Below are 24,461 nucleotides of genomic sequence, written 5' to 3'. Positions count from 1 at the left end.
TTATTGGTCCCCTACCTACACAGGTTATATTCCTCCACTTCCACTTCATGCTCCTTGCCTATCAAACAAGAATAATTCCTCACTGGTGAATAGTAAAGTTTAATTAACATTTATGAACTACTGCCTAATGTTCATGTGGAATTAAACAGAAAGGACTAATAATGGAGAGAATATACAATTCAAAACAAAGCTGAATGCAAAATGTAGGGCATGCAGTCATGAATCTCATTTTCCGCTTATGCCTGGCACAATTTAAAGGACATTTTTAGCCTGCTCTGTGTGGAGGAGGACAAATACTATGCAGCTTTAAATAAATATGTGTTTTTAAAAGACGTGTCTGTGGGACCAGCTGGGATGCTATCCAAGGAGGATACAGTTGGGTTTCTCTATTCTTTCATATCACTTTTTTCTCCATTTTCTCTTTTTATAATGCTTTATTTTCTTCCTTTTCCCCACAGTGTGTGCTGGTATCTCAGCCCACAAAGCTTTGCCCAAGTCCACCTTGTTCCAAAAGGCTGGACTTGAGCTGGACAGCTCCTGCATGTGAGAAACCCGGAGCAGCACAAAGCCCTGTGCCCAGGTGTGGAACACGAACATGTCAGGACAGATCCCAAACACAAAATCACAGAACCAAATGTGGGATCCAAGTTACTACCTGCTGCTTAGCAGCACTCCCCTGATGTCACCTGAATCATGACCTCAGCATGAGAGATCTGCACAGGGACAATCTGATCTGGCAGCAAACAAAATCCCACAGCTCTGTTTCACTCCAGCTCCGATAGCACCGTGGGCAAGGAGCTCGTTTGCCTCCTGAGGAACTCTGAATATGCCTGGTAATTAAAGCAATAATCTGCTGAAATTCTGAAATTCTGACCTCACAGATGGAAGGGAGGTGGCCACAACCCAGTGGTGTTGGCAGGCCAGATATCAGAGCCCTGTTGGGAGAGGTGGGACAAGGTGGGCAAGGAGATGTTCTCCCCCTTAGACATTCTCTCTCTTAGCCATTCTTTGCTTTTCTCATGCAACACTTATATTTCATATTCCATATTTTCCCCTTTTCATATCCTATATTTTTTGCCCTTTTCATATTCTATATTTTTACCCTTTCTATTTATGAATATTAAGTTGCAGAGTGCCAACACTTTTTCTTTTCTTTCCAGAGGATGTCATAGTCTGTTTCCTTCATTAAACAGCAAAACTGAAAAACCTTTCCGATATAAAACCAAACTAAGTTGCTTAATGAGACAAAAAAGCTTAAATATTTCAGATCAAATATGCATTCCAATTAGACAAATAAATTACATTAAATTTTGTCTTTTCTCTCTTTAACTGGAAAGAACTTATTTCATTAATCATCGGTTTGTTATGTAGTGTGAAAAAGGAAACAGAAGGCCACATTTCATCCTTTCTTGCAGACCTTTGAGTTGATGAGGCTGGAAACAAATTCTGCTCGAGGCACCCACCCAGGAAGCGGGTTTTTGTCATTAGGCTCAAGAAATTCCTGGGTGCTGCTGAACAGATTGAACACAACAAGGAACAGAAGAGGAAACGAAGAGAAAATGTTCTCCACCTCTGGGTTTTCCCAATCAAACCCCAGCTTGCTTCTGTATATCCTTCAGTGCATTAAAACCTGAAAATCTGTCCTCTTCACACCAACCCACTCCCACTCATAATTAAACAAAAAGACAATTCTTGGTTCCCTGAACACTAAAAATTAGTCCAGAGCCATTGTCCCTCTCTAATCCTAAATTTCTGCAGCCAAAAGGCTTAAAACAAACAAAACAAAGCTCTTCTATCCTTTTTTAACAAATCCTGCTGCTCATACAGACATTAGCATACCTGAACTTACACTTGGAACATAAACAATCCCTTCTGGTCTTGGATGTTTTCCTGGTTTTCCAGCCTATGTAAAATCCAGCATTAAACTCATCTGATAAATGCTTCCTTAAATATTTATTTCCTGGATTTTCTCACTGGCCCAGCACAAATTTTCCCTTGTGCATTTTTCAGCTACTCCAAAGCTGTCAAACACAAATCTGTCCCCAGTCAAGCACATGGCAGAAGTCAACTGTTTAGCAGCCATAAAATATATAAAGGAAAATTTGGAGCAGCTGCTCCCCAGCTGGAACAGAGCTTCAGCAGGTATTAATGACAAAAATGGCAATTTTGGGGTAGTGGTAGCTTGACTCTGCTAGCTTGGAAAGGCTGACCTCAGGATGGCAGCTTTGGGAAAGAAAGAAGCTGTCTGTGATGGTCTTGCAACAGGAAAAATGTCATAAGCTTGATGGTTATTTCTAGCAGAATAACTGTGGGTGTAAATGATTTTTTGGGACTTTTGTGGACTCACAGAATGGTTTGGAAGGAACCTCAAAGATCATCGAGTTCCAAACCCCCAGCAAAAAACCAACAACAAAACAAACGAAAGAAAATCTGTTGGTGGAGTTAAAAATTATTACAGCCCTGCTTGGTTTCATACATATACAGGAAAATTTAATAATGAATCCTGATAATGAATAAAAATGAATTTAATAATGAACTGAAAAGTTATTTGACATTGGCTTGTGTAAAAACAAGTTCTGTGCACCGATTCCCCATCAATAATAAACACCCTTCACAGCAGCCTGGTCCTTTGGTCAAACAGGAACCCAGAGCTCCCACCAGCAGCAAGGCTTCCTTGTTTTCTCTTTTAAAAAATTAAGTTTATTTAATCAAAGTCAGCCCTGAAACTCAGGCAGTCCCCACAATGTGTTTAGGTTATGCTGCATGAATTAAGAAACAGAGAACTTGAGAAAAACCAACCAAGTGATTGTGAATTTATTTACAGTGAGCTGCAATGAGTGCCTGGATCTGCAACTACACATCTAAAAAAGGACAAAGACCCCATGTGCCTCTTCCCTCCAGGAGAGCCAAGTAAGGACCAGGCAAAAGGCCTCTGCTTTAACTTAGTAAGTTATGATTTTATAAGTTTATAATTTTAAGAAGAATCTAAGAGTTGATTCTCAAATCATTAACAATGAAAGCTGGAAACTGCTAAGCTATTTTTTTTATATACTGTTTATCTGAATATAAAGGTTTATAAATCACTGCTGTCCTCTCAGACCATCACACAGAGGAACCCTGACACTGCCATGAAGGTCTGGCACATCTTTTTATAACTTCAGGAGCTCTCCCAAGCTCTAATGGAATTTCCTTCCCACCTTTCCCCATTCATTCCATCTTCTTCCAGCCTCAGATTCTGCCTGTATCCAAAGCAGCCCTGCTGCCTTTGGTCTCCCTCACTGGAGGTTTCCTGCTCTCACAGCCATCCCCTGAATGTTGCAACAGGTGAAAGTGAGGAATCAGGGAGGGATTTATCCAAAATTCCTCTTTGCATTGCACACACTGCTGCTGAACACTGAAACGTGGGCAGCCTCTTGCCTCGCCAGCCAACTCCTAAATAACACAAGAACAAACTCTGGAGGATTGTACAGTCTCTGATCAAATTTAAAATAGATTGCTGGGATAAATACTGGAGGCAGTGATGGGACTTTAAATCATCAAACCATCAAAGCAATCTAAAAATAACCAACTGCAGCTTGCAGCCACTCCATTTCAATTTATAGCTGAAATAATTGAGGGGTTCAATTATTTCCAGGTTGCATGTTTGATTTCCTGCTCTTCACACTGTTGTAGCTCTTGTGACATTTTATAGCAGAAGAAAGGAGCACTGCCCATCTCTCCTTTACTTAACGGAGCAGTAAAAGGTGTTTAAACCTACAAAACTCCTGGCTTCTTCTGTTGTAGCAGTTGGAAATTTTGGGAGAGGGGGCAGGGAAGAGGGATTTTTGCTGAGATTTGCTGTTAACTGGGGGTTTTTCTGCCATTGTGCAATGGCCCAGCTTTGCAGGGGGAGGTGCTGGGCTTGGAACATGAGGCATTGCAGGGGTCTGAGTTCTGCTTCGGCAGTGCCAGCACTGAGAAGGGAGATGTGGCCAAGATATTTCCCTACAACTCAGAACACACAGGCTCCTCTCCCATGGGGCCATTCTGAGTCCTACAACACCTCTGCATTGCCAAACCATAGAAAGAACCTGGTTAGCAGTGAATAAACCTTAAACATACACATGAATAAAATTAATATTATCAGTTCATGGCCTGTGTCGCTCAGACACTAAACCACCTCCACTAATCCAGTTGAAAAAACCAAAATCTCACCTGTTCTACAGAAGGTCCATGATTTCTAAATCAGTTTGTCCTCTGTATTGCTTTTTAAGAGAAAAAAAAAATTCTCTTGAAAAAAAGAAAGGAAGACAATCCAAACAGCCTCTCTGCAGGTCCAGCAAGATGGTTTTTCACCTTACCCACACCCACAGAGTTTCTTAGAGGAAAGGAGATGCCACACAGACCCTACAGAATGCCAAGAAAGAATCTGAGTGCAACAGGTGGAGTGCAATGCATTCCAGAGATTTTGGATGCTCTATATGGCAAACAACACATCCTTCTGATGCCTCAGGTTTTGGCTTTTATAGTTTCACATTCTGTGCTGCTATAGTGTGTGGGTCTGGGCTTCATATCAGGGGATGGTGAGCTCTGTGCACAGAGCAGGGAGACAAAACAATTCCTGCTCCAGCTGGGCACCAAGGACAAATGACCCAAATCTCAGCCCCAAGAGCACAAACCCCGTGGGCTGCAGAGAGAAAAACAAGCAGGATGGGACTGCAGGGGCTGCAGCTGGAACTGGACACTGAACTGCAATCTGCACATGGAGCAGAGCTGATCCCAGGGAGAGACCCCGGGAGCGCTCGTGCATTTTGGGACCATTTGGGTTCATCTTGGGTGCAGCCCTGGCTGGGCTCTTGTGCTGCCCAAGGTGCATCCCTTGAGGCCTCCTGATAAATCCCTGCTTTATTCTGTAACTCTGTCCAGCCTGTGTTCTAGAGCAGCCTTCTCAAGGCATCACTACAAGCACTGCTTTTTCTCTTTGGGCCCAGGGTCTGGTTTTCTGCTCCCTTTGCTGATTGTGGCAGTGATGTTCCCCTGCCAGCACCTCCATTGTCTGTCACAGAGCAGAACCTGCTCTTCCCAGTGCCCTGCCCTTGAGCAGGGCTGGCAGCCACAGCCTCATCAGGAATTCAGCTGGAGAAATGCACATCTCCCTTATCACTGCTCTGGACAGCTGCTGATAAGGCATCTTGTTCCCCTTGTTGTCTACAGCACAGCTCTTTATTTGGGATTATTTTTCCTCTGTACTACCAAGTACCAAAAAAAAAGAACTTGCTGAGGTTTCAGTTGTGCCTTTTGGCACTATGTTGGCACATTTTATTGGGGGAGCATGACAGAAATTAGAATTGAAACTTCATACAAACAAAAACTCCTTCCTCCTTCCTTGCACTAGCTTCTCATGCCAATATTTAGACCATTAGGGATCCTGTCCTATTCAGGAATCCCAAATCACAGCCAAAACTAAGCTGATTTAACCCCCAGCTAAAATGCTGCAGCTCTTTTCCCCAAACCTTGAAGTCAACCCTTTAGGATAAATGGTTTTCCAGACTTGGGCAATTCTGCACCACTTCTGCTTCTCCCAGTCAAGGCAGCAGCAAAGCCATCAGCTCTGAGTTTTGTCTGAAGCCCAGCACAGCCTATCTGTTGCAAGACTGAGCTGAGAACATTTCCCTGGAGTGCTATTTCCATCACTGCCCTACACCTTCCCAGTTTATTACCATCACTGCAGCAGCTCTGCCCTGCCCGTTGCGTGCAGGGCTCAGGCTAATGGGATGTGTCACATTGCACAGCCATGCTGCTGTGTGCTCAGAATCTGCACAAATAAACCTAAAGAGAGGCTCCGAATCAGGACAGTGCTGCAGGGCCAGCCAGGCTGTGTTTCAGACCCACCACACTGTCAGGGGCTGCAGGAACACCAAGGAGATGGCTCACGTTAACAGCACTGGACAAGCCATTTTCTAGCTGCTCCTTGAGCCATCCATCACGGGGCTCTTGTGTCAGGACTAAATCAGAGCTGATCCTATCAGGATTCTGAGCCCCCTGAGTTGTTGTCATCTCCAACGTGTGCAAATTGCACACAGGGCAGTGCCAGGGCTGGGGATTTTCTGTGCCAGAGGTGAGTGTGGATGAACACAAACCCAGAGCACATCTGGAACAGCAGACCTGTAAATACCCACCAAAGTGACTTTGCCTTCAGCTGCACCTGCCTCCATGGACTCAAAAAATACCTCGATCTGATGAATCACTCCCAAAAGCTTTGCTGCAAGGGAAAACAATCTTCCAAGAACTTCAGACTCTGACATGAACTCCTAGAAATTACATCTTCAGGAACTCTCCTTCTGGGGGGTGCTGGTGAGGGGATGCAGTTTTCATTAGCTCTGCCCCATGAGCAAGACAGGAATAGCCTAATTCCTTATAAGAAAGAAATAAGAAATAGTCATATATATATATAGTCGTGTATATATAGTTCATATTTATAATAGAAAGAAATAAGAAATAAATAAGGAATAGCCTTCTTTCTTTCTCTATGATCATGTTGTTAAAGTGAGCATAAAGACAGAAATATTTGTAATTTTCTTGTTTTTTTTTCCCTCACTCCACATTTGAGTATTTAAAAATTCTAGTCATCATTTGTGCAGTGCTTACATCTGTGTAAATAGCCTTGCTAATTACTCACTTGCTCCACGTCCAAGCAGAGCCCATTAACCCTACAAAGGGCAGGAGCCTCTCAGTGCTCTGTCAAAGTGAAAACACATTTTAGGAGAGGCTGGCTAAAAGGGAAGATAAACTTGAGATAGGTAAATCACAGACTGGTTTGTGATTGCCTCATTCAAGATACCACAAGACATTTAAATAACTTTAATATATGGCTCAGATGTGCTGAATATCTGCTTGTGTAGAGTCTGAGAATTGAAATAAAGAATAAACAGTGAGTGCTGGGTGACACTGTGGGGCCAGTGCAGAATCTTCTGGAACAGGAGAAGCTCTGAAGAAAATGTTCACTGCCCAGATGGGTTCAAACAGGTTTGTGGTGATCAAAGGACACTTCACACTGAGGATATAAAACATGTAAAATGAACATATACAGGAGAGCAAGATTCTTCCAAACAACAGAAGTATGGATCTCCATCAGAAAAAAAAAGGAGACAAAGCAGCAGGCTACAAATATGTTATCCAGAGGATGGTTTAGTCCAGTGTGCAAGAGGAATAACTCTTTATTCATAACTATTAACTGGAAATTAAAATGAAGAAGAAAGTATCTGAAGGACAAAATTAGTTTCAAGTCTAATCCTTCCTAAAGGTCTTTTTCCTGTTCATTTTCTGGCTTGTATTTTACTTTCCTCTTCAGCAACTCTTCCCCAAAAGCATCATTTTTTGAGAGGATCTGAGGTTTTAAAAGTTATATTTGACTTTAAAAATATCAAAACTAGTTAGGGAGCTTCAAAAGTGTGACACTTTTGGATATAGGGGTTTTTTTCATATTTAAATCACAACAGCAGCATCAGGGCCCTGTGACCAACACCAATTTCTACCTCAACCCTGAGGACCTCACCTGGAAAAGCCCAGGGTTTTTTGGGAGGATCTGAGGTTTTAAAAGTTGTATTTTACTTTAAAAAAGATCAGAACTAGTTAGGCATCTTCAAAAGTGTGACACATTTGGATATAGGGGGTTTGTTTTCATATTTAAATCACATCAGCAGCATCAGGGCCCTGTCACCAACAGCAATCTCTGAGGGCCTCACCTGGAGAAGGCCAAGGGATGAACTTTTGTGAAAATAAATCATGACTCCAACCCATTTGAAAATGTGCCCTGTAAAAATCAGTCTCCAGAAAGAACTTGTTCCCTGTGAGAAGCTCAGAATTGTTGGAGAAAATTGCTCTGTGGGGGGAATCATTTCCCACCTTGGCAGGGCCAGGCTGGCAGAGCTGCCTGGTCCCTCGGAGCATTTCCCTGCCAGGAGTGATGTGTGCACTCAGGGAAACGAATGGGCTGAGAAAATATCACACTTGGAGAAAAAAAAAAACAACAGTTTTTATGGATGGAAGCTGTGCAGCAATTTCCCAGCAAGTCTTCCCAAAGGAAAAGAGCAAAGTGGAAACCACTTTGTAGAGACCCCCCTGTGCTAGTTCAGTGCCAGCTGTTGGGTAAGGATTTTTAAAGGTGTTTGCCTGGTTTTGGGGGTTTTTCTGAGCCACACTAACAAGGCAGTGAAAGAAAGTGCACTGAGGATGTTGCTGCCATTTATTTTGGGGCATTTTCCAGCTGGAAGCAGCAGTGGATGGGGGTGGGGGTGGTGATGGTGAGGGCTGGGGAGAAGGTCAGAGCAGGGGCTCCTTGTGTGCCAAAGCAAAACCAAACTGGGAGACACTGGTGCCAAGCACTCCAGCATCTCTGATCCCTCAGCACATTCCCTGTGGAAAATCAGGCCTTTTTTATTCCAAAATAAGGGGTTTTTTTGGTGTCCAGTTCCCATGGAGCAGGGACTTCTCATTCTGCTGGCAGCTACAAATACAGAATATCCATGAATTACAGGTGCTACTGACAACACAGCTCCTAAATACTAACAAACTGTTCTAGAAGGATTTGGCACATGCTTCAAAATTATTATTGGGCTAACATTCACCCTTGTGCCTCTCCTGCCTGCATGCCCCAGTTTTTGCATGAGTAGTCCCCAAAGGATGGCTCTGTACACAGTGAATGCACCTACAGGAACTGTATTTTTCTGGAAGCAAGGCAGGCAGATATCATGCAGAAAGGTAACGTTTCATAATTATTATTTAACTGCCACTTTTAGCTCTAGTCCCCTCCAGACTGAAAGCAGTGCTTTCCCAACCAGGCAGCAGCAATTTCTCCAGCCAAGCACCGCTCACCAATAGACTTGATTATCAAGAGATCATCAGATGCTCTTTGTGAAGCATTCATCCCCAGAAACAGCTCAAATGGAAGCAAAATTCACTCAATTCACTTTGGCTGCTGCTGGGTCACCTTTGCCTTGAGAAAAGGACTCCAGTGACACTTCATTGACACAGATCCATAAAGCCAAGCACAAGGAAGGGAGAGGAAAATGAAATATCAATACCTTCCTAGCCACAGCCCTGCAAAGGGACTTTGCAGCACCAAGAGGATAAAAAATTAAATTCCTAATGAAGCCAGAGCCTGTTAAAGAGTGTCCTGTCCTTGAGGCTCTCTGTGATCAGGAGCTGCGTGGTTCATGCCAAGTGGAAGAGCTTTCACAGGAGAGAAGACCCAAGGAGCCTCTTTGGAAGGTGAGGAGGTGCTGGTTGGCACACCCTGAGACAGAGGTCCTGGTCTCCCACATTATGGATGAGCCAAGAGTTAGATTAGTCCTAAAATTTAAAAAAAAAAAAAAAAAAAAAAAAAAAAAAAAAAAAAAAAAAAAAAGAAAGAAAGAAAAAGGAAAAAAATGTAAAATGTAAATAGAGTTTATATTACTCAGTTTGTAAATTATACTGAAATTCACCTTGTTTGTATCCTTCTGTGTTCCTCCTTGGATCGAAATGGAAATGTTCATTTGAGAATTTCATTTGAGGAGGGTGAATTAAACAGATACTGAGCCCCCTTCTAGCAGAGGAGAGGAAGACATCAAGGTCCAGTCTGTCCCTGCCTGCCTCAAAGCAAGGTCTCCCTCATAATTCCTCAATAAAATAAGGAGTAAGAGGGAATTAGCTGCTTTTTCAGAGATGTTTTCCTGCAAGAAGCAGCAGTAACTGCATTAACCTCTAGGGTGATGCTCCTGTGCTGATGGGGAGAGGAAAAGGACTGAAAGGTTGAGGTCCAAACCCCCCCATTGATTGGGGCGCAGAAAGCAGCAGCAAAGAAGAGCAACTTCAGTGCCAGGGCTCCGGAGGCACTCGCTCATTTTCCAGGAAAACAGCTTGGTTGGAACATTGAGTTCTGGTTTATTTATGTCTGGAACAAAGCAAGTTAACTTTGCTGACATTGGGGTACCAGTCAGAGCTCCCTCACAAATTGTGACCCTGCTGGGGGTGGGTTTAACCAAAATATCAGCATTTCCAGGAGTTCTGACTGCAGTCACACCACCAGGATGCCCTGCAGATGGAAAGGTCACCCTAATCCATTTCTCATTTTCCTAATCTTTTGCTATCCAACAAATAAAAATATGAGGGCCTTATTTTCCAGCCCTTGCCTTTCTTAAAACTATTTTTAAATACTTCTTATTTTTCAGTAAGAATATTATTTTCTTTAAAAACAGGCATTTACTTATTCTTAGACACCAATCTCCCAGCATGTCACCCTAGACAGGACTGCCTCAACATGATGGCTTTTTATTCCAGTTTATGAAATAATCCCAGCCATTTCAAACAGGCTGGGATTTCCTGCCTCTTCTTGCTTGATTCCAATTTTTACAGGTAATTCTGCACTTGCTATGAGGCATTTTTTAGTTTGGCTATAAACAGATAATTTTGTGAATAAATTAGTGAAAAGTTTCCAAAGCAGCTCAAACGACCACATCAGAGGCAAATTTCACTGCTGACACTCTCTGGGAAAACTTCCCTTCAATTCTTGGCTACAGGAGACCACTTTTTGTTCTCACGATTAACTTGCAAAAGAGGCATCTGAGGTAACAAAACTCATCTCATCATTCATAACAATGAAAATCCTGGGTTTTCCTCCTTTTTACACTTTCCCCTCGTGCACTCTGCAGCTGAACAAACTTTCCCTCATTTCTGGCAGGAATGAGAAGAGGTTTGCTTCTCCAGGCTGAGATACCCAGAATATGTCTTGACTGCTGCTCAAATTTACATTTCCTTGCGGAAATGATGGGCCAGGTGAGTTAAGTGACCTTTAAAAACTAAACAAGCAAAATAACACCACACAAAGTGCCAAAAAAACCCAAAATTAAAAAAAAAAAAACCCACAAACAAACAAAAAAAAAGAAAAAAATAAAAACCCCAAACCAATAACCAATCCCCAGTATAACTCAGGAATTTGCACAAGGCAAATGAAGGAATTGAGCTCACTCCAGCTCTTGGAATTGAGGGGTCCATTTTTGGTGCCCAAAGCCATTCCCAGCCCCACAGCTCTGCCCAGGCTGAACCAGCTGCCCAAAATTCCCTCCCGTGGTGGAAATTTCACAGCATTCACTGCCAGTGACAGCAAAAGCAGAGCAAAGTGAATTTTCCTTAAGAAAGGCAAGAGCCTGGTTCAGATAAACAGATTTAAACATTACTGTGATAGTTATGTTTTCTAGCAGGCTCCATTAATTCCATAAATTTATGTCTTTTTACCCAAAATATCAACTTTCCCCAAATAATCCCCAAACCAATGCCTCCTAAAAAGATCAGGGGAGGCAGGAACTGCTGGTGGAATCTAGTTTCAACTCAGGATTATTCTGAGCTAAAGCAAAACTGAGTGGTTTCAGGTAAAGGATCACCTCATTAAGCCTTAATGCAGAACTATTAAAAGCCAGTTATTAGGAAATTTTTTCCTGCTGCTTTATTCTCTAGTAAAGTTCAATAATTAGAAATGTTGTAAATCTCCTTTATTTTAATACTCTGATTGTGATAGGGGCATAATGACTCTTCTTAAAGAGAAAACCAAGCAAGGGGAATTAAAAACCTTTCCCCAGAACAGGAAGGGGGTGCAGATATTTGAATATATTGGTTTAGAACACAGCAGGATTGCCAGGAGAAACATTCCCAAACATTTTCTGGTAAATAAATCATTTGTTCATTTATTCTCTGAAAGACGCACACTGTTTAGGACCTGCCTGACATCCAGTGCAGCAGAGATTAAATCCACCAAGTTAAATCCATGTAGCACACAATACATTGTTCAACTGATCCCTGATTTATGTTCTAGATTGAGTTTCTATTTATTTACTTGCAAATTCTTCTTAGTATTGTCTCCTTGACACCTCAGTAAATAAATTACCTGCTGATTAACATTTTATATGCCAGTAAATTCTAAAATCCAGTGGCTTTGGAGTTTTTAATCCAAGCTGATGCACTCCAGGTGATCCTGTCTTCTTCCCCAGGCAAAGCTGAGCTTGAAAAATGAGGGACATGGATTTTGGCAGGGCCAGAGCCACGGAATTCTGCAGTGGGAGAAGCAGAACACACTTTGCCCATGCTCTTGCATGACACATAAATATTTCTATTTTGTGCACCTTGATGAATAATTATTATAATTTTATTTTTTTCTTTTTTAAGTGAGCAGGAGAGCTTGTGCATGAGGAAAGATGTGCTGGATATTCTAATCAGGCTGTCATGGGTGGGGAAAAACACAAATCTGAAGGAGCAGATCTCCTCCAGGCGATTTTGCAAGTTGAAAAACTCATTGCAATGTCAGTTCTTGAACAGTCAAAGCCTTTCAGCTCAGCATTAATCAGGATATATTTTAATCAAGGAGAAATAAGTAGCCAGGAAATAAATCTGAAAATGAAGCAATAGCAGCGGATTTACAAGTGAAATTATTTCATGAAAATAAATTAATTTGTGTTGGTGTCTTTCAGCCATCAGCTTGTGGGGGTTTTTTAGGCTTTTTTCTAAGTAAAGCAGCTTGGTAAACATAGACTGTATATTTTTATATTTCTGCTTCTAATCACTGAACTAATTAAATGAAGACATGTTACTTTTTAATGTGCATAATTAATATGTATCATCTTTATTATCCTCAAGATCAGGGTGAAATTAAACTGAAATGAGATGAGAGAATGCATTGGACTAAACCCTACTTTCAGAAGACAACATGGACACACCACTATGGGAAGGTTCAACTCCTAGGGATGGGAAAAGTCTGTTTTGATGGGGAAAAAACCATTAATTTGGCATTGTACTTTTGTTAATAAAGATAATTTCCTACTGCACACTCACACTCAGAGCAGAGGCTTTAGCAGGAAGGATTCAGAGCAAGACAAGATGAACTTTTGTTCTTACTCTGGAGCAGAAGGATGACATCTTCCTTGGCTATCCTGGTCTCAGGAAAAACAAAATTTCCAGGCTCAGGGCTGCAGAGAGTCTTTGGAACGTGCCAAAATACATCACTGAAATGTTCTGGTCAGCATGTGCAGCTGCACATGGGGAGGGATGGCAGGTTCAGCAGGGTGCCTCTCAAAGTGCTCACTTTTGAAATACTGAACATGAATTAAAACAGTTACGTAAATTACAGTGAAATATGAAAAAGAAGAGAAAAGTTTATGTTATTAGACAATGCAGATCATTGGGAATTTGCTCCATACATTCCATTTTAAAAAATTAAAATATATATATATATATATATATATATATATATATATAGTGAGTTTTTAGTGATGAAGAAGAAGAAGGGAGAAAAAGAACTCCTGGGAGCAGAAGAAATAAATCTATGACATAAAATAAGTAAGGGGGAAGTGTTTATCTTTTAAATTCTCCTGGTGTCATGCTCAAGCTGTCCACAAGAGAGCCAACCATCATTGCTTTTGTTTATAAATGGGAAAACAAGCATTCCAATAGAGAGAAAAATAGGAACAAACTCCCTGCAGCCCAGCCATTTTGAGTGTTATTTAAAATAAAAACTCATTTTTATACGTGAATGCACACACCACAGACATTCCTCCATCAGCAGGATTATTCCCTGGCATGTGCATATGAATATTCCCATTTATTCCCTCCTTTTCACTGGTGTTTCACAGGTAACATTTACAGCTCCCTCCTTCTTAAGCCCCAATATGTCCAAACATGAAAAACACAAACATCTGTTAAAAGCAGCTCCTCTTTATGAGTTCCTCCAAGAATTTTTTTCTAATATCTGATATATCCATGTCCCATATCCCCTTCCTCAGAGGATTAATAACCCTCTGAAGTGGCAGAATCCACCATCCTTGTGATCACCTTTGGCTCTCAGCTAAGCTGGGTCACAGATACTCCACTTCTGCTCCACATAACACACACATATATTTATCTTCACAAGTTATTAGAGCTTTGCTAGAGTTGCTTCCTTGCTGTCACAAGTCCAATATTTAATTTATCTCCTCAAAATGAAGAACTAAATTTGGAAGATTAAGTCCTAACCTGTAACTCTGAATCCTCTGTAATTATTCCATACACTGGATCACTACAGAAGACCTAAAATATTCTGCTGCATTTTAATATCCATGACATTAGAGGACACACGGCAATTGTTCTTTTGATACATGTGTAAAATGATAGCACCAGCATGCTAAAGAAGCAATCTTGCTGGTGGGAGGTGCGAAATCTTACAAATGTGGGTGAGTTTACCCAAATAAGAATGGGGTTTTAGTGCCTTTCAGTAGCTGCAATTACTATACAACCATAATTTTTTCCATTTATTTGGATTACATACATTATTCAGATATACCATTCCTGTCTGCCCAAATTTCAAGAAGATCCAAAGAAAATGAGAGGGCAGGAGATACCACCAACCAGTGACAGGAAATCCCAAAATATCACCACTTTCTTTTTCTGTCCCTCGAATCCAAGCACCTCCTTTTTAAATTTCTTTAATGCTTATAATCATCAGAGTTTTGCTCTCAGCTCAGACTGGTCAGAACAGAGAATTTTATTTCCAAAGAGCGGGGTGGAACAGATAAACATAAAAGGAGCTGCATGTTAGTAAAGATTCTTTGAGATTCAGCAGCTTCTCATTATTTTCTGAACCAGAAAAACTGGAAAAAAAAGGAAAAAAGGAAGAGGAAGAGGAAATAGATTTACTATAAATAAGTAGAAAGCACTGTTAACCAATGCTCTCCACATTGTATAATTATATAAAGCAAATACTAATTCTGTCATTGCTTGAAGTAAAATGCTGAAGGTTGCCATGAAGTTACAATAAATGAAGTTATAATAAATGAAGTGAGAGCCACAGAAAGAACTGAAGCAACCTTTGACCAGGGAAACTGGAAATGCAGTGCTCCATCATATATTGAAATAAAAATTTCAATTAATTCTTCACTACTGCCATGTAGATTTGAGGTTCAGTGCCATGTAAGAAACTCCTTCCAATTTCCAAGTAGAAATAGCAGCTGTGTCAGATTTTAATTTTTTTTTTCACTATCTCTCCAAGTCTCGAGCCTGTCTCAGCTTTCAGCAGGGCTCCATATGGCTACTACAACTGCCAAGCAAAATACACTCATCAAACCCACGAGAACTCTGCAGCCAAAATACTGCATCAAAATGATGAATTTTGGAAAAGGAGGAGTGCCTACAGAGTTTTGTTTGATACGCAGGACCAAAATAAAACCCTACAGAAAGTTTAGCAGGTGCTTAACCTGAAGAAAAAAATGCTGAAAAATATTAAATATCTTCACTGAAGCAAGAGCAAGGAGGCAAAGCAGGGCTCAGCCTCATGAGATTATAAAATTTAGATTGGAACAGCTCCTAACCCAGGAGCTAAAATAATTCTTTCTTCTTCTTCAAAAGTTCCTTATTTTCAAAGGTCTCCAACACCTTATTTTCCTCTTTTAATCAAATAAAATCCCATCTGCAAAACAGCCACCAGCCTGGATTCTGTGTGCCTTGGACAAGTCCAGCTCTTTTAATGAAAATTTCAAAATCCCCAAGGCACAAAACTGTTAAGGAATCAGCAAACAGAAAAATTCATCCAGGAGGAAGGTGGAGCTTAAAACCCGAACTTCCAGGAGTGCAGGAAGACAAATACAACAGAGATCTCATTTCCTGCTGTCTGTGAGGTCAGGATGAAGGTTAATGAGCCCAAGTGCCCAGTCCTGCACTTTGGCCACAAGAACCACCTGCAGTGTTCAAGGTGGGGACAGTGTGGCTGGACAGTGGCCAGGCAGAAAGGGACCTGGGGGCACTGGTCACAACCAGCTGAACATGAGCCAGCAGTGTGGCCTGGTGGCCAAGGAGGCCAATGGCTCCTGGCCTGTGTCAGGAAGAGCGTGGCCAGCAGGAGCAGGGAGGTCATTCTGTCCCTGTTCTTGGCACTGGTGAGGCCGCACCTCGAGTGCTGTGTCCAGTTCTGGGCCATCAGTTTGGGAAGGACATTGAGTCGCTCGAGCACATCCAGAGGGGGCAACGAGGATGGTGAGGGGCTGGGAGCACAAGCCCTGGTGAGGAATGACTGAGGGAGCTGGGGGTGTTTACCCTGGAGAAAAGGAGACTCCGAGGTGACCTTATCACTCCACAGCTCCCTGAAGGGTAGTTGTAGTCAGGTGGGGTTGGTTTCTTTCTCCAGGCAGCACTGACAGAACCAGAGGACACAGCCTCAAGCTGCACCAAGGGAAATACAGGTTGGATATCAGGAAAAAAATTTTCACAGAAAGAGTGGTAAAGTTCTGGAATGGCTGCCTGAGGAGGTGGTGCAGTCACCATCCCTGGATGTGTTATCAAAGCCTGGATGTGGCACTGGGTGCCAGGGTTTAGTTGAGGTGTTGGGGCTGGGCTGGACTTGATGATCTTGAAGGTCTCTTCCAGCCTGGTCATTCTGTGGTTCTGTGAATACACAACAGAAAATTCTCCACCTTCCCCATCTTCCTCTGGAATCTCCTGCTCCACCTGCACCTGGATCTCCATGACAGGAATTTTTCCCTTTGCCATAAAGGCCAAGTCTTCTTTCTGCGAAGAAACCAAGCCCAGGGAGCAGAAGGAGCAATTAAATCCATCTGGGGAGAGTTTTCCTCCCCCTTTGTGCTCGCTGGGAAAACGCTGCTCGCATTTGTAAAGCTGTGAAACACTTGTCCCATTGCAAACGCCTTTTCTTTTGCCAAGTGAACTCTCAAAAATTAGATATTATTGTGGGAAGCGCTGCCTAATGAGCCAGTGGCATTTAGAATATTCAGATTTTTCATTCCTACCATCCAGCTTTCAAGCCCTGAGAGTGCCATGAATAGGCTGTGGAAATTCATAGGGTGGTCACAAGGACAATGGACCTGGGCTACAGCTGTTCCTGCAGCTGCCAGAGCCCCACTCGCTCAGAGCTGACAGTGATGGACAGAAAAATTACCCTGCTGCACTGCTCTGTGGCAGCCCCATGGTCACACCCAGTGCTGCTCTGGGGAATTGCTGCTCCATGCAGCTCTTCCCAACAGGAGATATCCCACCTCCCCAGAATATAGAAGAATAATAGAATATTATATGTATTTATATCACTATTTATACTTTATATATAGATAGATATATATAAAATATATCATGTCCATTATAATAATATTAGAATAATATATATTTTGCTATATTTTATATTACCATATTACAATATTACTATCTTGTTTTATATTATAATAATATTTAACATTATATAATATAAATTATCTCTAACATATATAATGATAGGTATAATATAATATATAATATAGTGTAATATAATAGATATATTATAACAATATAATACAATACTATAATGTAATAATATATATTATTACTCTATGTTATTTATATGGCATTAATATAATTAAAATGAATAATTCTAATTCATATAATCATGCTTATACAATAAACATTATACCATTAATAATGTCTTATTATAATAATATCATATAATAATATAATGATATAATTTATTTTTATATCATTTCTATATTATATAAATATTTCTATCAAATTGCTTGGTGTGGTTTGAACAACACAGCCAACTATATTTGATAATGAACAACCAAAAATGGGATAAGTTACAACCACTTCAACCACTTTCAGAGGTAAAGAATTTATTTTGAGGGTGGCAAAACTTTTCTTACATTGCTGCAGTTTCACCTTTTAAAGACTTTTATTAAGTTCATTGTACACATAACACTGAGTATTTTTGTAACAGATTCTTACTTTCACAGGATTAAAAATATTAGTCAAGATTTCTTATTTTACACATAAAATAATTGAAATTTTGTTCCTACACCACCAATCAAGATCGGGAGCAGACTCAGAGTTCAGCCAAGCTGGCGATCAACAGGTAGCAGGTCATGGAAAGTTCAGGTCCTCTCAGAATCCTCCCTTCAGGTTTTTCCATGTGCACAGTCACAGAGCCTGCCTTTGGTATTTACACATCAGCAGTTTCAGATGATTTTAACATCAGTAAATGCTCAGGATGCAGCTGGGATGGAAATCCTGGCGGGTGACACCTGCCACACAAATGCCCCAGTTCAGTGGTGCCATTCCAAGGGCTCAGGCTGCTGCTGGGGAGTTTTTCAGCCTGTTTTTCTTGGAAAAAAAATAAGCAAATTTAGCTTTTTCTTACGAAAGCTTCTTTAAAAACATTTCAATTTTTTCTCTCTCTCTTTGGAAACAGCATTCAGATGAATAAATTCTGCCCCTTACCAAAAAATCCATCAACCAATTAAAACCCAAAAAAAGCCACCAAACCCCACAACCAAAGAGAAGCATCAATTTTTCCTTTAAACACCAAGTCTTTTTAATTAATCCAAGGTGGGAAGTGGAAGCTGACCAAACCCATTATTTTTAATGATAAATGGCCTTAAGAAAGTCTTGGAGAAGTGACCTACACCTGTTCTATTAACCTGGAGCAGGAAATCCAGCACTGCTGGATCCCATCCATGGGATGGACTGGTCAGAGCTTCCCTGTCTGGCTCAGAGTGAAGCCTGGTGCCTTCAGCACCCCAAAAACAGCATCTCCCCAGGCCAGGATACTGGAAAGCTCAAGCCAGGGAGGCAGATGTTCCCAAAACCTCTGGGAAAACGTGCAGCTAGCAGAAAAGCCTATCAAAATCATCACAGAATAAATAGATATTAATGGAAAAATAGAATTAGCACAAATTAGCTCAGCATGGGGAAAGCTGTCTGATCCTGCCTCTTCTATTTCTCCACGCCAAATATATTTGTTAATGTTCTCTTCCCACACCTCATGTTTCCCAAATCCAAAATGCAGTTAGAGCTTAGATACAGAGACAAAAAGAAAATGAGAAAAAATCTTTGTGCCACTAGTACCCTAAGGAGGGGACCCAAGCAGGCTGTGGCAACCTGACCTTAAAAATGACACTTCACAGCACTGGAGCAGCATCTAAACAGGGAAAAACAGAATAAACAGAATAAAATCCTATGAACACTTTGATGTGGACAAAAAGTAGCACATCAGGGTGAATCCAAAGGATAATTTTGCTCTTATCTCCATTAGACACCATCTAGAGCTGCAGAAGAATCTTCTCCTCCTTGCTCCATAATTACAGGGAGCATCCTACTGAAAGCCCTTCAGAGGTTTCTCTCTGCAGTGTGAATTCAAGGGAACTTTAAATGGAAATGCAAAGGGAAATAAAATAAAACCAAATAAACCAGGAGACCCCCATAAATCTGTGCTGTTTTACCAAGTGCCTTTGAGCTGCAAAGGATCCAGGTGTATGGGGATGAATATCAGGAAGTTTCTAAGAATACTATCTGTCAATCACTTAAATACTTTTTAAATAGAACACAAACCACAAATTCAGAGTCATTATCCTTCATGCTACACCAGCTTTTTCTGTGCTTTTGGTGTTCCCAACACCTCTGATTTCAAACACAAATGTTTCCATGGTGTCATAACTGATAGCAAATAAAAATTTTAACACTTGCTCTTGCTTTTTTTCCAGTTCCCTGCTCCGTGTCTCAGGAGCTGTGCAGCAGCTGGAGAGGCAAATGGAAGCAGACACATTTACAGTGGATCATGTTCAGCCCCAATGGACTCTAAAGCTAATTTATCTGTCTAAAACCTCCCTGACACTTCTACATTTGAGCAGATTATTGCAAGGAAGGGAAAACTGCCTGGCATAGAGGGAGAGTTCTGAAGGAGCTACAAGTTCATCAAATATTATTCTCTGGGAGAAGAGTGTAAATTTTTATATGTAGGCAAAATAATACATTTCTCTCAATGGAAGTCAGACTGGCAAATGGGCTGAATTTACTGGATATTCCACAGGAAATTGCACCTCAAAACCTTTTTTCCCCACCAAATTCCAGGCAATGAGCTTGCCAGGGAAAACTGTCCTTCCCTCTGTACTGTGCTCAGGGTGTGGAGGGGTGAACCTGCCTTTATAACTGCACGATCTGAGCTTCTTTGTGGTTACAAGAACAGTTACAAATCCTGAAAAAGCACACTTTCAATGCTTCTACACTGCAGCATAGATCCTAAACCTGTTGGAGTGTTTATTTCAAGAAAAAAAGGAATTCTGTGCTTGACTAAGATTGGATTAGCCTTAAATTAGCTAGACAGCAGTGATTCAGGATAATGATACAACAAAAGGGGAATGGTTTTAAATTAAAGAAGGAGAAATTGCCGTGAGATGTTTGGAAGGAATTCTCCCTGTGAGGGTGGGCAGGCCCTGGCACAGGGTGCCCAGAGCAGCTGTGGCTGCCCCTGGATCCCTGGAAGTGTCCAAAGCCAGGCTGGAAGGGGCTCGGAGCAGCCTGGGACAGTGGAAGTGCCCCTGACCAGGGCAGGGGGTTATGGGAATAAATCAGACAAACTCCATTTCCTTCATGGTAAAAAAGGCCATTCTTTATTTATGTAACTCCTTTTTATACTCCCTTGTGTGGGACTCCAATTGGTCAGTAGCTTTCTTGCCAATTACTTTATTGGTTATTAACAAGTTGTTATTCTGTATTGATTGGTCACTCAAACCCCCAGTATGTCCCAGTACAGGGACAGTTGTTTGTGAGAGATAGTTTTCATTTTTCTATCTGATGGTGTAAAAACAGTTTATAGAGGTGTAAGGTGTTTTTCACCCAGGAATAGATTGTGATGTTAATGAACTGCTCCCACCAGGATTGCTTTCACATGGGAACTTGCAAAGTGCTGGCCTGACTTTAGAAGAAATGACAGGCTAACAGAGCAGGCCTGATTTTATAAGGCTTTTCTTTGTCATTTTTCTACCTTACTACAACATGGAGTGGCACTGGATGGGCTTTGAGGTCCCTCCCAACCCAAACCAGTCTGGGATTTGTGGTTTTAAAGCAGAACATGGCCCTTGGTGCTTTCCCTGGAAGGGGCTGCTGCCCCACGAGCAGAACCTGCTGGGATCCCACAACATCCTGAGATGCCAGACTTGGTCCTGCTCAGGGCAAGACTCCAGGCAGGAATTCCATCCTTGAAGCCAGACTGGAGGGCTCCCATCTCACCTTTGGAAATAATCCCAATATATTTAGTTACTGGTTGGAATTAGTGGGTTAGACTTAGAGCAGTGGTAAAAAGAAATCCTTTAATGAGAAAAATGGCCTGTTAAAGTAACTGTGAATTTCATCTAAATCTACTCAGCCAGCTGGGCACCTGCCCTCCTCACATTCCTCTCTTCCTTCATGTCCAGACTCCTCAAGTTTATCCTGCCAACAAGCCCTGCTCCAGACACAATCACAGAATTTCATTCTGTCTCCACTGCAATCCACTTTTTTCCTTCCTCATTGGCCATTTGCAAATAAATCAAACAAAATGAGTCCCCAAGCAACTGCTGACTTGGCCCAAACCCAAATAATCCATATAAATTCTGGCTGATGGCAGAGCAGAGCTACAACAAAGTAGGCTTTTCTAAGGTTCTGACATGTTTTTTTTATGCAACTAAATAAGTCCAAAACCTCTAAGAAATTAGGTATTTGCACAAAATGTAATAGAGCTGTGGAACTCCTCTGAAGGGATTCAGTTCTAAAAAGCAAAAACAACAAAAAAAAAACCTCCAACAAATTTGTGGAAGAAGCCTTTCCAAAGAGGAGACCTCTGGATCTTTTTTACCACACTCTTACCTTATTCCCTGTTGAAGATACAGTGCTAAATTAAATACTCCCTTTGCCCACCCAATTAAATTTGTTCTGAGTTCCACCATAAATTAAACATTCACCATTTAAGCAGGAATAAACAGCTCCATTAACCTATATTTGTTTCCCCCAAATTAATCCTGTCTGACAAACACCACTTGTAACCTGGCCTGACACACGAGACTGTTTCAGTATTTAAAGCACCTGTGCAATTTGAAGCATAAATATTCATTGTGGCAAAATGAATGTGCATTAATTATCAACCTGCTTTTCCTAGCAAGAGGCAGGATGGCAAAGGGGGCACTGAGATTTATGTTTTCCACAGTGCTGAGCTTACAGACAGCTGCCTGCAACCAGACTTACGTAAAATGGGAATTTTCTACAGTGTCCAACATTTTCTTCAGCATCCAACCTGCTGAAGTTCAGAGCCCAAGAGGTTTCTAAGCACTGTTGGGATAATAATAACAAACAGAGAAAAAAAAATTAGCTGCAGTTTAATAAAACATTATCTTTTCCTTCTCTTCAGATTTCAGAAAGCCACAGACCCAGAGGAAAATGTGTCATTAAAAGAAGGAATCGGTTTTATTTCCTCACAAATATTTGATTTTTTAGTCAAACATTGCCATCCAGTGGCAGGAAGAACAGTGCTGGCACTGCCAACTAACAAATCCTGCCTTTTTCCAGTGCCACCTGGCCTCAGAACGACAAGAAAATTAAGCTGTTAATTTTATTTCCTGCTGCCACATTCAGTTCTAATTTCACATTAGACAGCAGAAGGATTATGTAGGTAGAAAAGCTCCTCTCTACAAGCTCATCAGAGCAAATGTTGAGATTTGAAAAGCATTTTTAAATTTTTCCTCAATCTTTAAGCTCAGCTGGGACTTTTCTGATCCTACCCTGGCACTTGAGGCAGCTCAGAGTCTGTCCCAGCTCCTGCTCTGGGCTGGAAATATGAACTGAGCCCTTCATTTCTTTCTCCTGCATCAGATTCCATCAGATTCCAGGATCCAACTACTCCTTAGCCCACCCTGCATTTTACTGTAGTCATAAGCAAGCCCAGCTCAGCTTTTTCCTCTACAGAAAACCTTCCCTCAGAGCATTTAACCAGCCACTAATTAAAGGGCTACTGTAAATTAAACAACTCCTTAAAAATTAAAATAGGGGGAAAAAGCTAAGCAAGAATATACATTCTGCTTAGCATACAGAGTCATGTCCTGGTGGGATAATTCCAGGGAAAAAAATTCAAGAGATGAGACTTCTAATTAAAAACTGGGGGGAAAATGAAAAATCCATACGCTTTAAAATTCCCAGAAGTCCTGCAAGTCGTGAACCTTTTAGCAGAATCCTCTAATTATGCTCATTATCATTGTTGAGAAAAGATCACAGGGAGTGAATATGCAGCCAGCCTCTCTGAGCAGGGCCCTGATCACTGCGTGGTGCTCAGGAACATCCCCAGAAGTGCTCAGGAACATCCTCAGACACGCTCAGGAACATCCTCAGGGGTGATCAGGAACGTCCTCAGAGAGTGCTCAGGATCGTCCTCAGAGAGTGCTCAGGATCGTCCTCAGAGAGTGCTCAGGATCGTCCTCAGAGATTGCTCAGGAACGTCCTCAGAGAGTGCTCAGGAATGTCCTCAGAGATTGCTCAGGAACGTCCTCAGAGAGTGCTCAGGATCGTCCTCAGAGATTGCTCAGGAACGTCCTCAGAGAGTGCTCAGGAATGTCCTCAGAGATTGCTCAGGAACGTCCTCAGAGAGTGCTCAGGATCGTCCTCAGAGAGTGCTCAGGAATGTCCTCAGAGAGTGCTCAGGAACGTCCTCAGGGGTGCTCAGGAATGTCCTCAGAGAGTGCTCAGGATCGTCCTCAGAGAGTGCTCAGGATCATCCCCAGAGATGCTCAGGTACATCCTCATGGACTGGTCAGGAACATCATCCTCAGTGGTGCTCAGGAACATCCCCAGAAGTGTTCAGGATCATCCCCAGAAGTGTTCAGGAACATCCTCAGACACACTCAGGAACATCCCCAGAGAGTGCTCAGGATCTCCAGAAGTGCTCAGGAACATTCCCAGAGGTGTTCAGGAACATCCCCAGACGTGCTCAGGATCATCCCCAGAGGTGCTCAGGATCATCTCCAGAAATGCTCAGGAACATCCCCAGGCACACTCAGGAACATCCCCAGAGAGTGCTCAGGATCTCCAGAGGTGCTCAGGAACACACCCCTGACACATTCTGGGCTCCCAGCGTGGCTGGAAAGGCATCAAATCTCTCTTTTTGGCTTGGGTTTTTACAGGACAGCTTCTGGAGCAGCAAAATCCACTGTTTCAGCCCCATAATTTAGGCTTCACTCATCTTCCCTCGTTTAACAATCTGAATGTGGCTTAGAAGCCTTGAAATTGTTCACTACATATTCATCAAGTTCTGCATTGCTCCCATATAATTAATTATTCCCATATTCCAAATTCCCATTCATTATTCCCATCTGAGCAGCTGCAGTTGTTGATTTTTCTAAGTGGAATAAGAATTAAATTTCTTCCACGTCGCAATGAATTTCCTGGGGCATTTTGCTGCTAAAAGAAGTGGTGGTTGGTTTTCCTGAGAAGGAATATTTCAGCCAAGGAGAGGAAGTGGTCAGTTGAAGTAAGATTTTTGGCAGTTTGTGTTTATTTTTTGGGGAAAAAAATATGCATTGTACATCTTTCACATTGTGCATTGTACACAGTGGGATTTTTACCTGGTTATTTAATTCACACACACACAAGGAAAAAAAGAAAAGAGTTGTTACAAATTGAACTGGAATTCCACCTGCAGCACAAATTCT

At 41.7% G+C, this 24,461-nt stretch overlaps 1 long non-coding RNA gene across 1 annotated transcript; it reads left to right on the top strand.

Annotated features, from left to right (window-relative positions):
- The first annotated feature begins 6,946 nt into the window (after window positions 1-6,946).
- Window positions 6,947-13,112, top strand: LOC135307313 (uncharacterized). The gene is made up of 4 exons (XR_010368016.1): window positions 6,947-8,127; window positions 8,778-9,249; window positions 10,700-10,794; window positions 12,178-13,112. It is a non-coding gene; the product is annotated as an uncharacterized LOC135307313 (long non-coding RNA).
- Window positions 13,113-24,461: the final 11,349 nt, after the last annotated feature.

Source organism: Passer domesticus, chromosome 9, assembly GCF_036417665.1.
Source record: "Passer domesticus isolate bPasDom1 chromosome 9, bPasDom1.hap1, whole genome shotgun sequence".
In the NCBI taxonomy this organism is placed as follows: domain Eukaryota; kingdom Metazoa; phylum Chordata; class Aves; order Passeriformes; family Passeridae; genus Passer; species Passer domesticus.
The sequence above is the reverse complement of the archived record's forward strand: the minus strand, read 5'-3'. Positions and strand labels throughout refer to the sequence as shown.